Source organism: Mustela putorius, unplaced genomic scaffold (assembly GCF_011764305.1).
Source record: "Mustela putorius furo isolate JIRA1106 unplaced genomic scaffold, ASM1176430v1.1 tig00000179_pilon_pilon_pilon, whole genome shotgun sequence".
Classification (NCBI taxonomy): Eukaryota; Metazoa; Chordata; class Mammalia; order Carnivora; family Mustelidae; genus Mustela; species Mustela putorius.
In genome coordinates this window covers 15,205,982-15,225,866 of record NW_025421305.1, presented here as the reverse complement: position 1 = coordinate 15,225,866, position 19,885 = coordinate 15,205,982, and the positions used below count along the sequence as shown (strand labels likewise).

Sequence of the window (19,885 nt, the reverse complement as noted above, 5' to 3'; positions counted from 1 at the left end):
TATGGCACAACTGGATTGGTTCTAACCAAACACTCCTGGATATCCAAAAGTAGTTGCCTCCCCACCCACAGCAGAAATGACCTGTCCACTTCCATCTAAGAGGTTTAGCCTGCCTATGGAAATAGTAAAGATCTCCCAAAGGCAGCAAAACATTGTCATGCAAGACAACGCTGACTGTCCTCAGGACTCACCTCTCCCACCCCTCTATGTTTCTAGACCTATAACCAGACTCAAGTCCCACCAGGTACCTAGAGGTGGGATACAAAGTGTGACTCATGAGGAAGTGCACTACATTTCAAAAGAACTACTTGGGTTTTCTAATTTGTACAAGGAAAAATCTAAGGAACACGTACAGGAATGGAGATTTAAGGCCGTGGAATAACAGTGGAAGAAACATCAAGTTGGATCAAGCTGAATTGATTGGTACGAGCTCACAAAGAAGAAATTCTGCATTTAATGTTTCAGCTCAGGGAGTTAGCAAAGGCTCTAACGATTGGTCAGTTCATTGGTTGGTTGGCTGAAAGGCAGATCAAAATATGCTGTGCCTGTGAGCAGCCTGGAAATGCCCAAGCTTCCTTGATTTAATGCAGAGGAAGGGATTCAAAGGCTCAGGGAGACCAGACAATTAGAGTGGACTTTCATTTAAGATCAGCTCACTCGGTGGGGGAGGATCCAGAAGATATAATTTTCACCCATACATAGAGAAATGAATTTGTGAGGAGAGGTCCCAGCCTTCTTGAAGAGCTCCATTAATTGCTCTCCCCTATAAGCCAGACCTTACACTGGGAACTGTAGCCAACTCAACTGGAAAACCTGAAAGCAATGGGAGTAATTGGATCCCAGAAGGGCAGCAGCCAAGTGACAGCACTCAAGAGCCAAGCGCAAGGCAAGTATAGTTACTGTAATGGACAGCAGCCAAAACCACCATCAGAACAGCAGGACTCTTCCAGGCCTGTGGCACTGGCTGGTTACCCATGGTGCTGCCAGAAGTGATGTAGATACAAAGTCTACTAAATTCCCACCTTATCTGCAGAAGCAGAAAAAGATTTAGGTCAAGTGAACAAAAGTCTAACTCAAAACACAAATAGAGCCATGGTCCTCCAGTCAATTCCCAGACTTAAATCAGTTTACAGATCTAGAGTCCCCAACCCAACATGGGGCTTGAACTCAAGACCCTGAGGTCAAGACCTGAACTGAGATCAAGAATCAGATGCTGAACCGACCAAGCCCCCCAGCTGCCCCCAGTCCAGAAACAAAGGGAAGGCCCAGACCCCTTGAGGAAGGACCCTGGCACACCACTGAAAATGAATACAATTAATGGTTCTTCCAGCATCCCTCCAAAGATGCCTACAGAGGCCTTTCATAAACTGTGCACTGGAGATATGGAAATAATTACACCTTTCAAGACTAATGGATACTGGGTCTAAAATTACACAGACTACAGGAAACCCAAAACATCATGTGGCCCTCCAGTATGGGCTTATACAGAGGTCATGTGATCAATGGAGTTTTGGCTCAGACCTGTCTCACATGGGCCCGGGGTCCCCAAATCTATCATGCAGTTATTTCCCCAGTGCCAGAATGCATAACTAGAATACGCGTACTTAGCAGCTGGCAGAATCCGCACATGGGTTCCCTGAACTGTGCAATGAGGGGTTACATGGAAAGGCCAAGTGGAAGCCAGGAGAACTAACGAAGGAAAATAATTCTGATTAGAAGCAATACCACATCCCTACAGGGATTGCCGAGTTTACTCCTACCATCAAGGAGCTGAGAGCTGTGGGGAGAGGGATGCCTACCACATCTCCGTGAAAATCCTACTGGAGAGAAGACAGAAGGATCCTGAAGAACAATGGACCATCTGAAGTTAACCAAATGAGAACTCCAATTATAGCTGCTGCGCTAGATGTTCTCCCACTGCATGGGTGAATACATCCCGCTGGGAGCTGGCAGGCACCTATTGATCTAGCAAATACCCTTTTCCGAAGACCTGTCCAGAAGGCCCTCCAAAAGCAGTTTGCTTTCAGCTGCCAAGGTCTGTGATACATCCTTACTGTCTTACCTCAGGAGCATATCAACTCTCCAGCTGTAAGGCATAACTCAGTTCCCAGAGACCTGGATCTCCTTTCCTTTGCACAGATCTTCCACTGGTCCATTACATTGATGGCATTGTGGTGACCAGGCCCTACTGAAGGAAAAGTAGGAACTACTCTAGCCTGGCTGGTAAGACACATCGAAGCATGCTGACCACCCATCCTCTCCGAGATGAGGGGAAAATTGTATCTGGTCCCTCCTACAACCCAAGAAACATACTCCTCATTTGGGGGTATGACTCCAGCCCACTTACCCAGTGACTGGAAAAGCTGCTGGTTTGACTGGGGCTGTGCCCCTTGGGTCACGTGATGCAGTGGATCCCATGGCGTCTGAAGTGCCAGTGGCAGATGTGAATGTGTTTGGAGCATCTTGCAGTCCCCTGAAAGTGAGTCACCACAGGCCTTCAGGATTTTGGAGTAAGGCTTGGCCATCACCCTCAGACAATTACTCTCCTTTTAAGACATGCTCTTAGCCTGCTAGAGGGCCTTCATAAATATTAAATGCTTGGCTATGGGCCCCAAATTACCATAAGACCTGAGCAGCCCATCCCACCAAACGCACAGCTTGGCCTGCACAGCCACACTCCATCATCAAATGTACATGATGCATACATGGTCAGGCCCAAGCAGGCCCCGAAAGCATAAGACAGACAGATGAAGTAGCCCAAACACCCATGGCCCTCACTCCTGCTGCTCTGCCTTTTCTCTCCCCGCCTGCACCTACAGCTTCATGGGGAGTTCCTTATGACTTCCTAGCAGATGGAGACTCAAGCCTGTCTACAGACAGGTTGCCTGACAAGCAGGCACTGCCAGAAATGACACTAGCCCTCCTCCTCTGGGGCATGGCTCAAGGACAACAGTGAAGGGAAAGCCTCTCAGTGGACAGACTCGGAGCAGTGCATCTGGCTGTGCACTATGCTTGGAAGAAGAAATGACCAGACACTCAACTCTAACAATTCGTGGGCTGTAGCCAGTTGTTTGGCTGGATGGTCAGGGCCATGGGAGAAAGAGAATCAGAAAACTGGGAACAAAGAAACCTGGGAAAGACGAATGTAGCCAGACCTCTCTAAATGGGCAAAATGTATGAAGATCTCTGGGTTCCATGTGAATACTCACCAAGGGTAACTTTAGCAGAGGAGGATTTTAACAATCAAGTGCCTAAGACAATCTGTTCTGTGGCTATCAGTTAGCCTCTTTCACCAGCAACCCCCAGGTTAACTGGCAAGCTCATGAAGGTATTCGTGGTGGCAATGCTAGAGGATATGCATGGGCTCAGGAACACACACTTCCACTCACCAAGGCTGACATGGCTACAGCCATCACTGAATGTCCAATCTGCCAGCTGTAGGGAACAAAACTGAGCCCCTAATATGGCACAATTCCCCAGGACACTAGGCCATTTCCATTATGGGAGAGTCAGCATTGTATCCTTACTGGAATGAACACCCTTGGATATTGATTTCCCTTCCTTAAACACAAGGGTTCTGCCAAAACTACCATCCCGTGGATTATAAAATACCTTATCCACCATCATGGTATTTTGCATTGCTTTTGATCAAGGAACTTACCTCAGAGGAAAAGACCTGAAGGAGCTAGCTTGATACAACAGTGGAATGGCAATAAAAATAAACTACATGGTGTATGTCAAGGACAACAGTATTTTTCATACTTGCTTGATTTGTCCACAAGAAAAATAATTTTAAATGACGGCTAATCTTGTTTAGTGTCTCACAAAATTTTCAGGAGCAATTCAGACATTATTGTTAAGAACAAGTGAAGTAATGTAAGTGGGATTAAAGTTTATAAATGAGCTATTTAAAACAATCATTATGTTTTATAACATGTCTACATAAGAAGTTTCCAGAATTTTCTTGGAAAAAACTTAGCTATACTAAGTTAAGTTAAATGATGGAAAGTTGTACTTAAAGGAGGCATATGCCTCTAGAAATTGGAAGTAGTGTATTCATAAATTTACTAGTATACTAAAGATGGTTAATATGTGGCAGACAGTTCATAGTTGTCTATTCCTTAGTTTTCACTGAAAATTAAGGTTACTAAAGATTAAAAATTCTTATCGACTATGTAAATGAAACTACTAAAAAGAATATAGATGACGAAGAAGAAAAATATACAAAGTATGCAAGGAAAATAAGATGTGTTTATGGTAAGAAAAAGTATACAAGGTATAAAGGATTATGATTTTGTTGAGAGAGAGTAATTTGTCCTAATACAGGATACAACTGGCTGTTCTAGAAAGAGAAAAAGGAAAATAGGACAAAAACGGAGTAGATACTTTATTTATTTTGTGTTTATTTATTTATTGTGTATTCAAGTTGCTAAGATTAAATAAACTAATTTGTTAGTCAAAAAAAAAAAAAAAAAAAAGATGGGGGTACCTGGGTGGCTCAGTCAGTTAGGCGTAGGACTTCTGATTTTGGCTCAGGTCATGATCTCAGGGTTGTGAGACTGAGCCATGCATCAGTCTCCACACTCAGCAGGGAGCCTGCTTGAGATTCTCTTTCTCCCTCTCCCTCTGCCCCTCTATATGAGTGCTCACTCTCTCTCTCAAATAAATAAATCTTAAAAAAAAAAAAAAGATGAACCTTAATATCAGAAGTATATTGATGTAAAAGTAGAATGACAGATTTTCTTGGATTATTGGTCTGCTTTCATTAAGAAACCAAAAAAAGATTGGTTCCCAGAAAGATTACTTAAAAGATAACAAAGTTTTGTGTGTTATCAGAATGATTTCCTAGGCTTCATGTTGTCTTTATCGGGTCCTTGATTACTTAAGAAAACCAAACCTTCTCAATATTAAAAGAACTAAGGGTTTTAAGAACTTTTTTTGGTCACTTTGGTTAAATAGATAATCACGTATTATAATGATCCATGGTACTATTTAATCAAATATTCAAATCTTTTGACATTTTGACAAGCTTTCCAAAATCAAATTCAAAATAAAGTCTTTTGTAACTAAACTAGCTTTGTTATTTTAAAGAGGGTCCCTGGAAAATCTCAAAGGATTTGTTTCTCACTTTGTGAGAAATATTAAACTAATGAAGTTTAATCAAATAAACTCCATGGGAAGCGTTGTCAAATAAATGATAACTTTCTTTCGGTTTTATTTGTATGGATACATGCCATTAATATAAGTATTTCAGAACTGTATGAAGTTCACAGAAATTTTCAGTACTCTTTATGTTCATGATGTTTTGAGCAAATTAACATTTCCAATTTTTCTCCCACCTTCCTGCCTTGGAAGCAGTGAGAACCCAAACTGTCCTTTTCTTGAAGCTCTGCAAGCTGAGGATAGTTGATTTGATTTAAACATCTGAGAAATCGCCCCAACAGATCACATGTGAGCAACCTTCCTGCCTGCAGCCATGTGGGCCACTCGGAAAGTTCACTGAAACATGTGGTGACCCCAGAGACATTCAAATTGCAAACCAGGAAAATCTGTCAGATTGTCTCTGCCTGTCCTCACTCTACCATCTCCAAATGGTAGACATCTAGACATCTTAACTGCCTGCTTTCTGGACTCAACATCTAGACATCTTAACTGCCTGCTTTCTGGACTCAAAAACGGAGTTTAGAGTTTGTTCTAAACATTAATCTTTGTTTTTCTTTTATCTCTAGAAAAATGTCTTCTTCAATGCCTGACTGCTCATACCACAGAGAAGTCTACTGTAGGTTAGGGTATCTACTCCCACCTATATACTACCACCTCCTGAAATGAGACACAACTGTTTGACAGGACTGACCACTTCCCAGGACAGAAACTGGTTCCGTGGGTTGTGGGACAGTCTACCAACTCAGGGTTTGGACTATGAAATTTCTTGGAAAAGTTTCACATGGTGGAATGACAAGGTTCAGGACGTGCTACCCCAGAATACAGCACCTTGGCATATTGAATATTATAAACTGAAGGAATATGAGAAATAGCACATGCAGGAAGGACTACCTAAACTTCCCCTGAAGTAGGTCATAAGGCCCTCGAATGAGGTGTCCTCCCTGAGGGAGGGAGGGAAGGAGGATACTTCTCTCTAAAGATGGAGGGACACCAAAAAGACTCTGTTTTCCTCTGTTTGCTACTCTTAACTCATACTCCTTTTTTTCCTATCATATTTTTCATTTTCCCTCTACTTTTGATGAAACCCAGGATAAAAATTGGTTTTAAGTATTTTTTTATCTTCATTTCCTTCTGAAGCCTCTGTACATAAAATTTGTATTAAATAAAATTTGTATGCTTTCTTTCAAAAGTCTTCTGTTATAGAGAACTTAGAAAGGAAATTGGTATTTTCTCCTCTACAATAAAGCACCAGATGACTTCCCAAAAACAAAAACAAAAACAAAACAAAACAAAAAAAACCACTTCTGAATACTCCCCCTTCTGGTGGCTTATATTGACTGTCCTCTTGAGGAAGAAAGAGAAAAGTCTGAAAACAGATCTTTTAGTGGAGCATTAAGTATTGTTTTACCTTGAATCTTATTCTGAGATAAACAGGAGCCAAGAATTACTTAATCTGAGCATCGACTACCATGTGTAAGCTCAGGTAGGAGCAAATACTCTTAAGAATATTTATAATATTGGGGCACCTGGGTGGCTCAGTGGGTTAAAGCTTTGGCCTTTGGCTCAGGTCATGATCCCAGGTCCTGGGATTGAGCCCCGGCATTGGGCTCTCTGCTCAGCAGGGAGCCTGCTTCCCCCTCTCCCTCTGCCTGCCTCTCTGCCTACTTGTGATCTCTTTCTGTCAAAAAAAAACAAAAAACAAAAAACAAAACAAAACAAAACAAAAAACTTACTTGTATTGGAATTTTGCGAAGTTCTGAGGATTTACCTTCTTCAAGGGCCTCCGTAATCTTCAAAGAGATGATAACTGAGAATTCATCAGTTCTCTTCAGATTTTAGGCTCAAGAACAGTTTTTTTAATTAATAGAAATTAGATAAGAGAAATTGTCCTTGTATCTGTTTTAACTCATGTTTTTAAGTGAAGAAATCATGCATTATCAAAAATGGTGTCTGTTCTATTTTTCATCTAATCTCCTTATTTAGCAATAAATATTAGGAGGGCATGTAGAAGTAGAAAATAATTTTAAAGCAGTGTTTCCTAGATTCTTCTTTCCTTCATATAATCTTACAATGTGAGTACCTACATAAGATATGTGTTTTCCTTTGTTCACTAAACATTGTTAAATACCATTTTAACAGGAAAGATGATTAATCCATATTTTTATTTTTTACTTGGTTAAGGTTAACATTTTATCAAGTTATTATTTCTGTAGCAGGCGGTGTTAATTCAATGATGCTGGCAGGAGCTTTCAGTTTGTGCTAAGAAAAAAGATGAGCATTTGAAGGGAAACAATTGCTTGCTTTTAAGTGTGATGTTGAGTAATGACTAAGTGCATTCATTTGCACAGTCAGTATAACCTCCAGAAAGATTTTTCCATGCCTTTTCCTCAAGTGGATCATGTGATCTGGTGTTTATCTTACAAACCACGTAATGTGACCATGAAATCAATCAGTTGTTTCAAAGGTCTCTTTGCAAGCAGATTTTATTTTTTTATTCTGGGAGGGGGTGGTATCAGGTTATTGCAATGAAGCCTGTACAGTCTATGTGTATATACTGGAAACTTTTCTCCCCTTGCCTTCACGTTCTTTACAGTGACTCTCAATGCACAGATTTCTACACTAGTTTTTAGTTCTCTTCTCCAAACAGTCCCTGCCAGCAAAGAGTTAGCTTTGTGCTAAGGCGAACAGGCCATTATGTTTTTAAAAATTAAACAGTGTATATGGCATTTTGTAGCTGTCTTTTATAGATAGATGACAAAAAGTCAATGCCTGTGAGATTGTAACTTCTGCTCTTTCTTCTTTATTTTAGGGGTGATGGGGAAGGAGCTAATCTCTAAAGAATGGTGAAGTCTGTGAAGAACCTGCAGAGATTGTTATGGTAGCACATGGAATTGATGGATCTTCTGGATTTCTACACCTGCAATGTTCTCAACGTAGGTTTCCTCTAAAAACTGTCTGTGGGTCTTTTTTTCTTCTGCAGGACATGTGTACACATTTGTTGTACAGGACCTGTAATGTGCTGGCCTTAGACTGTGCTAATGTGAAATGCTTCTCAGATGATTTTCTTAAAAATTGGGTTGTTTTAACATTGAATGTCAGCATTATTATTTGATGAGTGCTACCTCTCCATTATACATACATACACATGTGAAATTACGAATGAGGCAGTGACGTGTGAAATACATGGCTAGTATTTTGGGAGCAGTGAGTTTATTTTTGGATAAAAAAGTTATTCTCAAATCTATTTAACAAATACATGCATGCCAATTGTCTATGACATGTAAAGATCAATGTCTGATGCTGCCTAGAATTTAGAAACAGCTATACATTCTCATCCCTGTCTTCAATGACCCACATCCTGTACTTGATAGGTATAAGTGCTGTAGTGATTCAGAAGAGATCATCACGGACAATGAGATTAGAGAAAACTTGGGACATAATGAACTGGGTTTCAGGATTTGTTTTTAGGCTAAATTTGTATTTTGCTTTATATTATAGATTTCAGAGTGCAGGACATGACGTTCTGTTAAATAGTAGGCAGTAACTCAAAAGACACGTATCAGTTGTCAGAGCAGCTTCACTGACCAAAAGATAACTTCAGATTTTGAAAAGGTCATTATTCTTTATTTGGGTTATATTTGTATCCTGGACATAGATAATAATCTTCTCAAACTAAATTAGAGTCATCTAGACTAGAAGATACACCAATCATGTCATACTCTCTCTATCTGGAGTTATCATCTCCAGTCCACCTTTGGTAATACTACTGATTTTAATTTTCCAATCCTGACAACCACTACTATGCTATATGAAGTGGACAATGGGGATAAGTTGTTGTCTTGCAAATATTTGAAAACTTTTCCCAGGAGCACCTAGGTGACACAGTTAGTTAAGCAACCGACTCGATTTTGGCTCAGTTCATGATCTCAGGGTCATGAGATCAAGCTCTGCACTGACTGTGGAGCCTGCCTGTGATTCTCTCTCCCTCTCCTCGCCTGCGCTCTCTCTCTCATTAAAAAAAAATAAATAAAATAAAAAATAAAATAAAGACACTTTTAAAATATCCCATCAGGTTTCAGACAGAACAAAGAATGAAAATTCCTGGCAACACCCTAAAATTCCCCCAACGCCCACTTTTTTTTGTTTTTGTTTTTTTTTCTAAACCAAAGGTATACCTATTTCAAGTGACTCCAAACTGATGAGCCTTTTATGACTTAAAACCAATGAGCCTTTTATGGCTCAAACATGGACACAACCAGGCTTCCCCAAAGAGGCTGCAGAAGATATAGACCTCTCAAGATCTAGAGCCACCCCCAAAGACAGCCAAAAGAAAGAGTAAGACAACACCCCTGAGAAGTAACAATAGTGGGGAGGACATTAGCCAAAAATGGGGTGCCACAATACTGGGAACCCCAACCTGCATCTGGCCAACTGTACACACCAGTCCAATAACTCATATGCCCCAGCAGGGAGAAAGGCAAGCCAGGCTTTCAGGACACAAGGAGACAGACAGGAGATGGAGGAGAACAGCTGTCCCTGGGAGGGAGAAGATCCGTACTCACCTGGTTACCCAAAACCAAATTCATGAGAGTCACAATTCAAAGATCTGATTTTAACAACTATTTTTCTCTTGCTAATCTGAACTTGGAAAGGAAGGGAAAAAGAAAACTATTTCCTTCCTCTCTTTAGTGTAGACTGGGCACTACAGACAGAGAAGTGGGACAGCTGACTGTGGCAAGAAGTCTTACCTTTCCTGGGCTTTTGTCAGTTTTCCCAAGATTCCATCTGCAGACTATGGATTGAGTGGGGTGCCCCAGCCATGCCCTCATGGTCACCAGAAACTATAGGGGAGGAAAATATCTTTTCTCTCTCCCTTCTAAAAGTTGACTGGCTCTCTGTAACAGAAGACAGAGTAATAAGAGAAAAGCATATCAATTTACATAACATAAATATGTGACAGAAGGACCTTCAGAAGGAAATTAAGACCAAAGAAATGTTTTTATACTAGATATAACAAGGAATAGAGTCATGGAAAAATGTGATGAGATAAAGAAGTAGTAAAATGGGGACACTTAGCAAGGACTATTCTTTAAATTCCCCTTGGCATTACTCCATCAGAGATAAGGATGATCCTTTCCTCTGGGTTTAGTGAGGGCACCTCTCATATGTGGGTCTTATGACCTGTTTCGGGGGAAGGTCAGAAAATCCTTCCTATACCTGCCATTTCTCAAATTCCTTCAGCTTAAAATATTCAACATGCCAAAGTGCCATATTTTGGGGTAGCATGTCCTGAACCCCATCATTCTCTTTCAAACAAGTTGTTTCTGGGGCACCTGGCTGGCTGAAACAAGCTATTTCTTATGACTCTCAATGGAAGAGTTTTGCCTGTTAGTAAGAATGGGTATATAAGTCCTCCCCAACCCCAGATTCAATGCAAAACACTTCAATCAAGCACACAACAATGTGGACTTCTTTGACAGTGCAAACCCAATGGCTGGAGATTCCCTAAAAATGCTGTATTATATATTTTTGAAACTATTTTTTAAATGTATGGCAGAGCCAGCTATAAAGACAGAGAAATGTTCTAAGGCAGAAATGGTAAGAAAGCACAAATCTAGAGGTGAGTTAGTTCTGAAACCAGCATGTCCTAGGCACATGTGCACAGTCCTGGTGGCTAGCACTTAAAGTGGGGAGAGGAGAAGCAATAGGAAACAGGATAACAGGAGGTGCAACAGGGGAGCCTAAGCAAAGTGTAGAGTCAGAGCACAGCCCCTCCCACAGAAAGCCCTAAAGGGGGGATACATTATTTCTTTTTAAGATTTTATTTATTTCTTTGACAGAGATCACAAGCAGGCAGAGAGGCAGGCAGAGAGAGAGGAAGGGAAGCAAGCTCCCTGCCAAGCAGAGAGCCCGATGTGGGGCTTGATCCCAGGACCCTGGGATCATGAACTGAGCCGAAGGCAGTGGCCCAACCCACTGAGCCACCCAGGCGCCCCAAGGGGGTATAAATTAAAAATAATTCATCTTCCTGTCAATAGGTACAAAAAATTGAACAAAAGAAGAAAAAAAAGATAAATGCATATGGGTAAATCTAAATACTGTATTATTTCGGGGGTTAAAAGATCAAGTCCCGGGATGCCTGGGTGGCTCAGTCAGTTAAGCATCTGCCTTTGGCTCGGGTCATGATACCAGGGTCCTGGGATCAAGTCCTGCACAAGTCCCACATTAGGCTCCTTGCTCAGTGGGACATTTAGTGCTCCCTCTGCTGCTCCCCCTGCTTGTGACTTGCATATGCTCTCTCTCTCTCTCACACAAATAAATAAAATGTTAAAAAAAAAAAAATCAAGTCCCAGAACCCACAATACCAATAAAAATAGTTTGTATCAGAAAAAGACTGATCTTGGATGCCTCAGTCAGTTTAGTGTCTGCCTTCGGCTCAAGTCATGATCCCAGCCAGGTCCTGGGATTGAGTCCTGCATTGGGCTCCCTGCTCAGTGGGGAATCTGATTTTCTTTCCGCCCCCCGCCCCCAGCCCCAGCTCATGCTCTCTCTAAAATAAAGTCTTTGAAAAAAATTATGTTATCTCATCGATACGTAACTTATTTCAGTTAATTAAAATTTGTCAAAATTCAGAATTGAGCATATAATCCCAAAATACAATAAATAATATCTGTTGTATAAAGATTATTTTGTGAATTTAGAAACTGATCCAAAAATCAGAATGTTCAGTAAAGCTTAGTAAGTCAAGTGTTTCCCAATGATAGTGTTATAAAGGTTGACTCCAAGGACAAAAGAAAGTGAAAAACTCTTTGTTTGACAACCCACATATGGATTATCCGTGTGCTCATCCCATCCCCACTTTAAATTGTCCATGGCCAATTTTAAATTCTGAGTAGACTTTTTTCTCTTCTACACAGGGCACTTCCAGAACTTCCCCATCTGTACATTTTAGAGAACAGAAATTTATTTCCATGCCTAAGATAAACTTCAAATGACAGATCTGCCCCTAAACTCCAATATAACCCAAAATACAGTATGAATGCTTTAACTTTTTGTTTCTCCCAGTACAAAGGTTTGGCTACCAACTTGAAAGCAGTATGTCACAGAGTCAACAAGGTTACATAGTCCTCTCACCTGAAATAAAAGCTGAACTGTTTTTGCAAGACACCAACTGGCAACCACTAAAACTAAAGAAGAAAGTTCTATTTGACTAGAAATGTAAAATCCCACATGTACACACAGACTCTGATAGGGCACATGGACTTCCGGGAGTAGGAAGCTTCAACGGAACTGGATGATGTCTACACCTGAAGGCGTCAGAGCTTGCTGTCCCGCAGAGTAGTTAAGGGCTGTGGCCCTGAGGTTAGGATACCCAGATTTGGATCCCAGCCCTGATGACGGTTTAACACAGATAAGCTATTTAGCGTCCATATAGTCCAGTCTCCATCTGGGAGGCAGGCACAACAGCCCTTAACAGGACTGCAGTAAGGATTAAATTAGATATGACAGATGTAAAAGCCCTCAGCATAAAAATCACACGGTAAATATTCCATAACTGTGAGCTAGCTATGGAATTATTATCCTGTTTCTAATATTATTTTACAATGCCACACTACCAGAAATGTCAAAAAGCACCTCAAGCAGTGGCTAAATAAATTATAATTTTGTCACTCCCTGATAAGAAACAATGCAAATGCCCACCATATAGCATTCCACAAACACAGTAACTAGATCCAATGCCAAGCAGCCACATATTAAATCATTAAAAATTATTAAGACATCACAGTGGAGACTCATCTGCTCACTCAAACCCAAAGAACTGATCACTAATAATCAAGTCACAGTATTGAGGGACTGACAAAAATTTTCTACAATATGCTGCTGCAGTGACCTTGAGGGGGCAACCATAAAAAAACCCCAATAAAGTCAAAAAGAATCAAGAACCATACAAAGTATGCTATGACCACAGCACTCTGATATGCCAGCCTCACAGCCTGGGCAGCTGGGGGCCAGCAGGCGCTAACGGGAGGCTCTTCACAACAGCTGAGTTCTCTCGTGTTCCATGGGAACAAGTACCCATAGCAGATAATTCTAGAAGTCTGGTTTGTGTTTGACACTGACAGCCTAAGAAAACCTTAGCAGTCTCAGGGAAAGTAACACCTATGCCCCAAACCTACAACTCGGGGATGAAAAGAAAAGACTGAAGAAAAACTGAATTCTTACACCACCCCGGGGGCCGAAACTATTTGAGACCCAACTGTGAACTGGCAGCTACCACCATCAGTATCACCTGCACCAGTTCCTAGAGCAGGAATCTAAGAACTGCTTACCCGTAGCCCCTAATTCACTCTTCATTTCAAAGCAGGCTTTTTGTCTCAGTTTAAAAAGATCGAGAATGTCTAAAATTCTCTTTGCAGCAAATGGAAATGCATTCATCATTACTCCCCATTATCCTTTTCAGCTGGCAATAACATGTGGTTATAAAGCAGAAAAACAAGAAAGAGTCTGGGCGGTGTTGTCAAAGCTCAGATTCCAGCCCTGCCCTGTAGCCGGCTGTAATATGAGAAAGTTCCTGCTTCACATTCCAAAAGAAATTCATTCTTCTGTGATCAGCCCTCTACTTTAACTGCCTCCTTTCTTTGTGTCATTGTTTTTATCCACGTGCAGCAAATATTTTGTAAGCATTTACTAAACTACTTTAAGCTAGAAGCTACATTATGGCACCATCCTTGAAAGAAAGAGTTATCCATAATACCCTGATTGCATTTCATGCAAGTTTAAAGTGGAACACTACTGTGAGTGCGTGGATATTAAGAACAATTCTAGAAGCAACATGCTGCTTATACTCTCTAGGAAGTGCCTGAGGGTAGACGCCAAATTTAAGGCTCTTTTGAAACACAGCAGAAAACAGTGTACAATCAAAAGCAGATAAGCTTTAGAATTTTAGTTCCACTGTCTGTGTTACAAATTTAGACAAATTACTTGATCTCTCCAAACTTCGGTTTCCTCACCATAAAAGGGAAATATAAATATCTACCTTAAATAAGGTTATTGCGAGGGCTGAATACAATGTCTCCTAAATGCCCTGTGCAGTGCCCAGTATGTAGCATATGATCAATAAATAGAAGCCAGTGTTATTAGAGACATTTTCAACAAGAGGAACACATGAAGTGGTGACTTACACTTTGGGGTGGAAAAAACTCATTATATCAACAGAACTTATTATTACTGTTCTAAAAAGAACAAGTGAAATCATAAGCTTCACAGGAGAACCTGTAACTCAATACCATAAATTAGGAGCACTTAACTTATGGCAAGGTGGAAGACAGGAACCTACAAATTAAGAAGTGAGTTAGGTACATTTCATAAAAAGAGTATTTAAACAACAACAACAAAAAAATGTAATGAGATTTTGGAGGAAGGACCTGAAGAAGGAAGAAAGTCATGAAGCAGCTATACTGATATGTCAAGTTGAGAAAGCCCTACCTCTCCCCATTATCATTTCTCCTCTTCTGACTCCTCTAGGGAAGAAACATGTTCTTCAGAAACTGGGAGTCCAAAATAAGGAAGTCTGAAGAGACCAGGTAAACAAGCAATCTCTACATATTAAACCATGTACTAATGCTCAAGGCTGATAGGTTTTTGTTTGGTTCTGCAAATTTCACTTTAAAATCCATATACAATTTAAATAGTGTACCTTAGGAGCAGGTCTATTGATCATCCACACCTTCCTCTGAATTAACATAATCAAATAATTAAGGAAAATTTCACTGGGAGGAGAGGTTAAGGTACTAGAGGGAGAGAGAAATGGGTGATACAGCAGAGCAGGGAACAAAAGAGCCTTAAGGGTTCCAGAGAGACCTATACTCAACAGATGTCCAAGTACCAGCAAGGCTCCTTAGAATGAAACTGAACACTCCAGGTTACTCTGTTCTGAACACGAGGGAAACGGCTCCCGGGTCTGGTTCAGAAATAATCACATTGTACAGTTGGAGCCTCATGTCTAGTCATCTCAAATTTTATCCCATACACAAAAAAAATCTGTTAGACTACTGCCGAGTCTATATCCAGAAATGGTTTTATATCTTAAGATGCAATTATTGGAGAAAATGTCTTTTTAAGGCAGTCCTCTTTGGAGAAGGTATCCACTAAAATACTACATTTTGTTTTCTACTCAAAACCTGAAGGAAATAACCCTTTGAAGAGGAAAGGGAGAAGCTGCTTCAAAATCCTGCACCTTCACTCCCCTTTCCAACTCTATCTTCCTAGTTATAGTCCAAAGGGCAAAAAAAAAAAAAAAAAAAAAAGTAATAAAATTGGAAATAATGCCATAGTTAAGTATACTGTTTCAATTTGATGAAATGAAATCTGCAATTGAAATACAACCCCCCAAAAAAGGGCAGAGCTTATTCAGAAGGACCAAGCCTGTTGACCACAGAGATGAAGTAGCACTATCTATGGTCAGAGATGTGCCCCTGCCTGGAGATATTAAAGCTGAAGTAAGAAACCACATTGAACAGCTGTGGGCTGGCACGAAGTAGCTGGAGTGAGCATAAGCGAAGGGGAGAAAGAAGAAGAATCTCTAGTGACAGCTTCTGATTAAGACTCTCAGCCAGCAGCCAGGATACAGTATATAAACGCTACCATTTTTAGTACTACGAGCGCCAGGCATTATGCAAATGAGTGCATGGTGTACATCATCTCCTTTACTCCCTCTACTGGCTATGTGCAGTGGGTATTAATATGCTTATTTTGCAGGTAAGGAAGAAAACGTGGACGATGCCTAAACCCTTGCAACCTTCTAAAGGACCCATTTACTTCCTACAATGTTTTCACAATGCCCCACAGAACCCTTAAAATTCCCTCTTGGAAGGATTTCCAAACTCCACCCTGTGCTTTCTCAGACAACACTTGAGTTCCAACAGCTCCTATTTCTCTACTAACCTCCTCAGGAAAGAAAGCTCTCCCAAGCAACTTCTGGAATATCCCCTGGGAATCATCCCATGGCTAGCTTGTACTTCCCTGTGAAATCTCTCTAGGTCCCAGGGGTATCCCATGTTACTGTGGCCCTAAGCAGATATGCTATCCACCTGTGCACACCATGGGACACACCCACTTCTCTCTGCCCACCCTTCCCCCAGTGTCACCAAGTGGCCTAAATATCATCTCCATTCTCTGGACTATCAATTCATACTCAATCCCTTAAGTAATGACTCAAAATCACCCTCTCTTCAGAAAAGCCCTTTACTTCTCTGGAATCACTCTCATCACAGAACCATACTGGATTGAAAATCAGATCCGGCTTCTAATGATGGTTCTTTGACTCACTGTGTTACCTGGACAAAATCATCCACCTTCCTGGGACTGGTTTCTCAACCACAAATGAGGAGAATTTGATGAAATAAGCTCAAAACTAATTCCCACCGCTTAAGAATTTTTTTTATGCAAAAAGGCTAGTAACAACTTATAAAAAAAGAGTTATAAAATTCTTAAATTATTCAGGGTACTCCAAATTTTAAAAATTAATACACAATATATAAAAACTATGAAAAACAGAACTTTTACATTTCAAAGGGTGACAAGGTTGATTTAATTGTCCATTTTCTATTCTTTATTTGACACATGAATGAAGACCCAGGTAATCCATTGGAAGCTACTGGTCTATGAATATAGACATTATCCTCATCAGTACTCAGTACCCAGTATTTTTTTTATATATTTTTAATTTATTTATTTGACAGACAGAGATCACAAGTAGGCAGAGAGGCAGGCAGAGAGATGGGGAAGCAGGCTCCCTGGAGAGCAGAGAGCCTGATACGGGGCTCGATCCCAGGACTCCGAGATCATGACCTGAGCCGAAGGCAGAGGCTTTAACCCACTGAACCACCCAGGCGCCCCTACTACCCAGTATTTTAACATACCAAATATGTTTCAAGAACTGTGAAAGTTGGTCTTATAGTCAACCTGGTTGGAAGGTATTTTGTAGATGTGGTTAATATTTCTTCAAGAAGCTGACTTTATATAAAGGAGATTACCCACAATTGTGTGGGTAGGACTCATCTACTTAGCTGTAGGCTTAAGAACAAAAACTGAGGTTTCCCAGAGAAGGAATATCTGCCTCAAGTCTGACAGCATCAATGCTTGCCTGACGTTCCAGCCTGTCAGCCTGCCCTACAAATTCTGGACTTACTAATCCCTACAACTTCATGAGCCAATTCCTTCAAATAAATCTCTTTTTTTAAACATTTTATTTTTTTAAGATATTATTTTTTTATTAGACAGAGATCATAAGGAGGCGGAGAGGCAGGCAGAGAAAGGGAAAGGAGGAAGCAGGCCCCCTACTGAGCAGAGAGCCCAATGTGGGGCTCGATCCCAGAACCCCGAGATCATGACCCGAGCCGAAGGCAGAGGCCTAACCCACTGAGCCACCCAGGCGCCCCCAAATAAATCTCTTTTGAAACAAACACACATATATATACTGGCTCTGTTTCTCTGGGGAGCCCAAGACACCAACATACTCAGACTAAGACTGGTATTTTTTTTCCTTTTTGTTTGTTTTTTAAAGATTTTATTTATTTAACAGAGAGAGACACAGGAAGAGAGGGAAAACAAGCAGGGGGAGTGGAAAAGGGAGAAGCAGGCTCCCCGCTGAGCACAGAGCCCAATATGAAGCTCGATACCAGGACCCTGGGATCATGACCAGAGCAGAACGCAGACACTTAATGACTGAGCCACCCAGGTGCCCCTTTTTTTTTTTTTTAAATAAGGGTTAACAGATGTCTGTTTCTTGCAACCTCTTCTTTAAAATATAAAAGCATTTTTTAAATGTTAAAGTATTTTAAATAAGTGCTCAGAAGGTTATTTTTAAGTTAGTACTTCCTGCACAATGCCAACAAACTAGCAATACCACTATCACTGTGCTTTTCTTTACTAAAATACATAGGAGGGAAAAGAACAGTGATATTTCCTACATGGAATTTTTAAGCTCCAAAACTGATTTACGAAGACTGTGAGATTCTATTTTTTTTTTTTCTCATTGTCATGGCTTTGAAAGTATTTCCTCACTACCCGTTAGTGTAACATCACTGTGGGGAAAGTCAACCATCAGCTCAATCTCAAACACTGAGGAACCATACCAAATAGAGGTAGACTTTGTCCTACTTGGTGACATTTGCAAAATCAAGCTGAGTATTCTCCAGCTCTAATTTTTATTGTTGATCCCTCAACAGGTGAATCTTCAACTACTAAGGATCTAAGAATCACACACTTAGTGACAGCAGTTCACACACTGGTGCCATTCAAAAAACATTATGATACATGATAACTAGAAACTTGTTCTGTAAAGAGGCCAGTAGTGTTTAGGCCTTGCAGGCCATAAAGTCTCTATGGCCACCATTCACACCTCTGCTGGTGTCGCTCCAAAGCAGTCAATGACAATCCAGAAATGGATAAGCATATCTGTGTTCCAACACAACTTTACCTACTAACATAGGCCATTGTTAGCGGGGTGGGTGGGGGGGTGTACTTTGCTGACCCCTGCCATATACTCAGAAAATCACCCAGCTGTTAAAGTCCCTGGAGATCACAACATCCCACTTGATGCCAAAATGCCTATAGTTACATCCCTGACAAACAGGTATCTGGTCTCTAAGTCCCAGTGACTGTCCTGCTCAGGGTAGTTCCCATAATTAGACTCTTCTCCAAGCTAGACAGTGTTTCTCCATGAGGGACACCAAGATTTTAGGATGGGATATTTTCTTGTTGTGTCGGACTGCCCAAAGCACTGTGGGTCATTATGCACCCCTGATTCCTAAACACTAAATGCTAACTACACACACATACATCCCTCACTGTGACAAACAAATACTTTCCCACAGATTTCCAAATCCCCTTGGGTGGAGGTGTTGGCACCCAGTGGGTCAAGATGCACTGAATTGTATCAGCAATGGGAGTATGTGGTAGGCGTCCTTTGCAGCCATTCCTCCTTCAACCTACAGCAGATAGAATAAATCACAGTATTCTTTAATACCAAGCGTGGACTCTGTCTCACATTTTTAACAGTGTTCAAGAATGAATCAGAATCATGATGTTAGCACATATGCGTTGTCCCTAATCTAAAAAGAGTTCTGTATACACACTCTGAAGACAAACTGGCTTCCTCTGATTTTATAAGGCCGAAACATAATACGGTTTAATTTTAAAACCTATGGGGCTTTGTTAAAGTTTGGTTTTGAGAATGGCTGAGGGGCACTGAAGACACCGAGGGCCACTGAAGGTGGACCGAGGTTAGGAGTGCAAGACACGCAGCAGCCCTGGGCACAGCTCAGTTCCGCACCATGAGGTCATCCTGCGTCCTGTCTGAGTGGCAAATAACCCACCAGAAACATATGTGGACAGAAAACCATGCTCCCGATGAGGAGCATGAGCTATGTAGCTATCACCAATCCAAAGCCAGCCCTGACTCCACAAAAGCTTGAAGAGCTAACTATTATAAATGTAAAAGACAAAGCTTAAAGGATAAGCATGTAAGAAAACGGAGACCAAAATAGATCACTACAGGCTCAAATGCTGAACCTCTGAGACCCAGGCAGGATCAAATTTAACAGGAATAAACGTAAAGTCCTGTGGTTCAGTTAAAAAAATAGTTGCACAGGTACGGGGGCCAGACTAACAGATTTCCCATGAAAATTTGGGGGGCTTTGACTTACTAAATGCTTAATAT

At 40.9% G+C, this 19,885-nt stretch overlaps 1 protein-coding gene across 11 annotated transcripts in view; it reads right to left on the bottom strand.

Moving 5' to 3' along the window:
- The window catches only part of DISP1 (dispatched RND transporter family member 1), a 174,214-nt gene that overhangs the window by 148,587 nt on the left and 5,742 nt on the right, over positions 1–19,885 (bottom strand). For 4 of the 11 annotated variants that reach the window (XM_045076689.1, XM_045076687.1, XM_045076688.1 and 1 more), the window contains exons 2-3: positions 9,912–10,058; positions 2,348–2,473 (exon numbers count right to left, since the gene is read on the bottom strand). The exons of 6 other annotated variants lie outside the window; for them this stretch is intronic. The gene's annotated coding sequence lies outside the window, so the exon portion shown is untranslated. The remainder of the gene's footprint in view (positions 1–2,347; positions 2,474–9,911; positions 10,059–19,885) is intronic. One more of the 11 variants, XM_045076685.1, reaches the window with a different exon arrangement.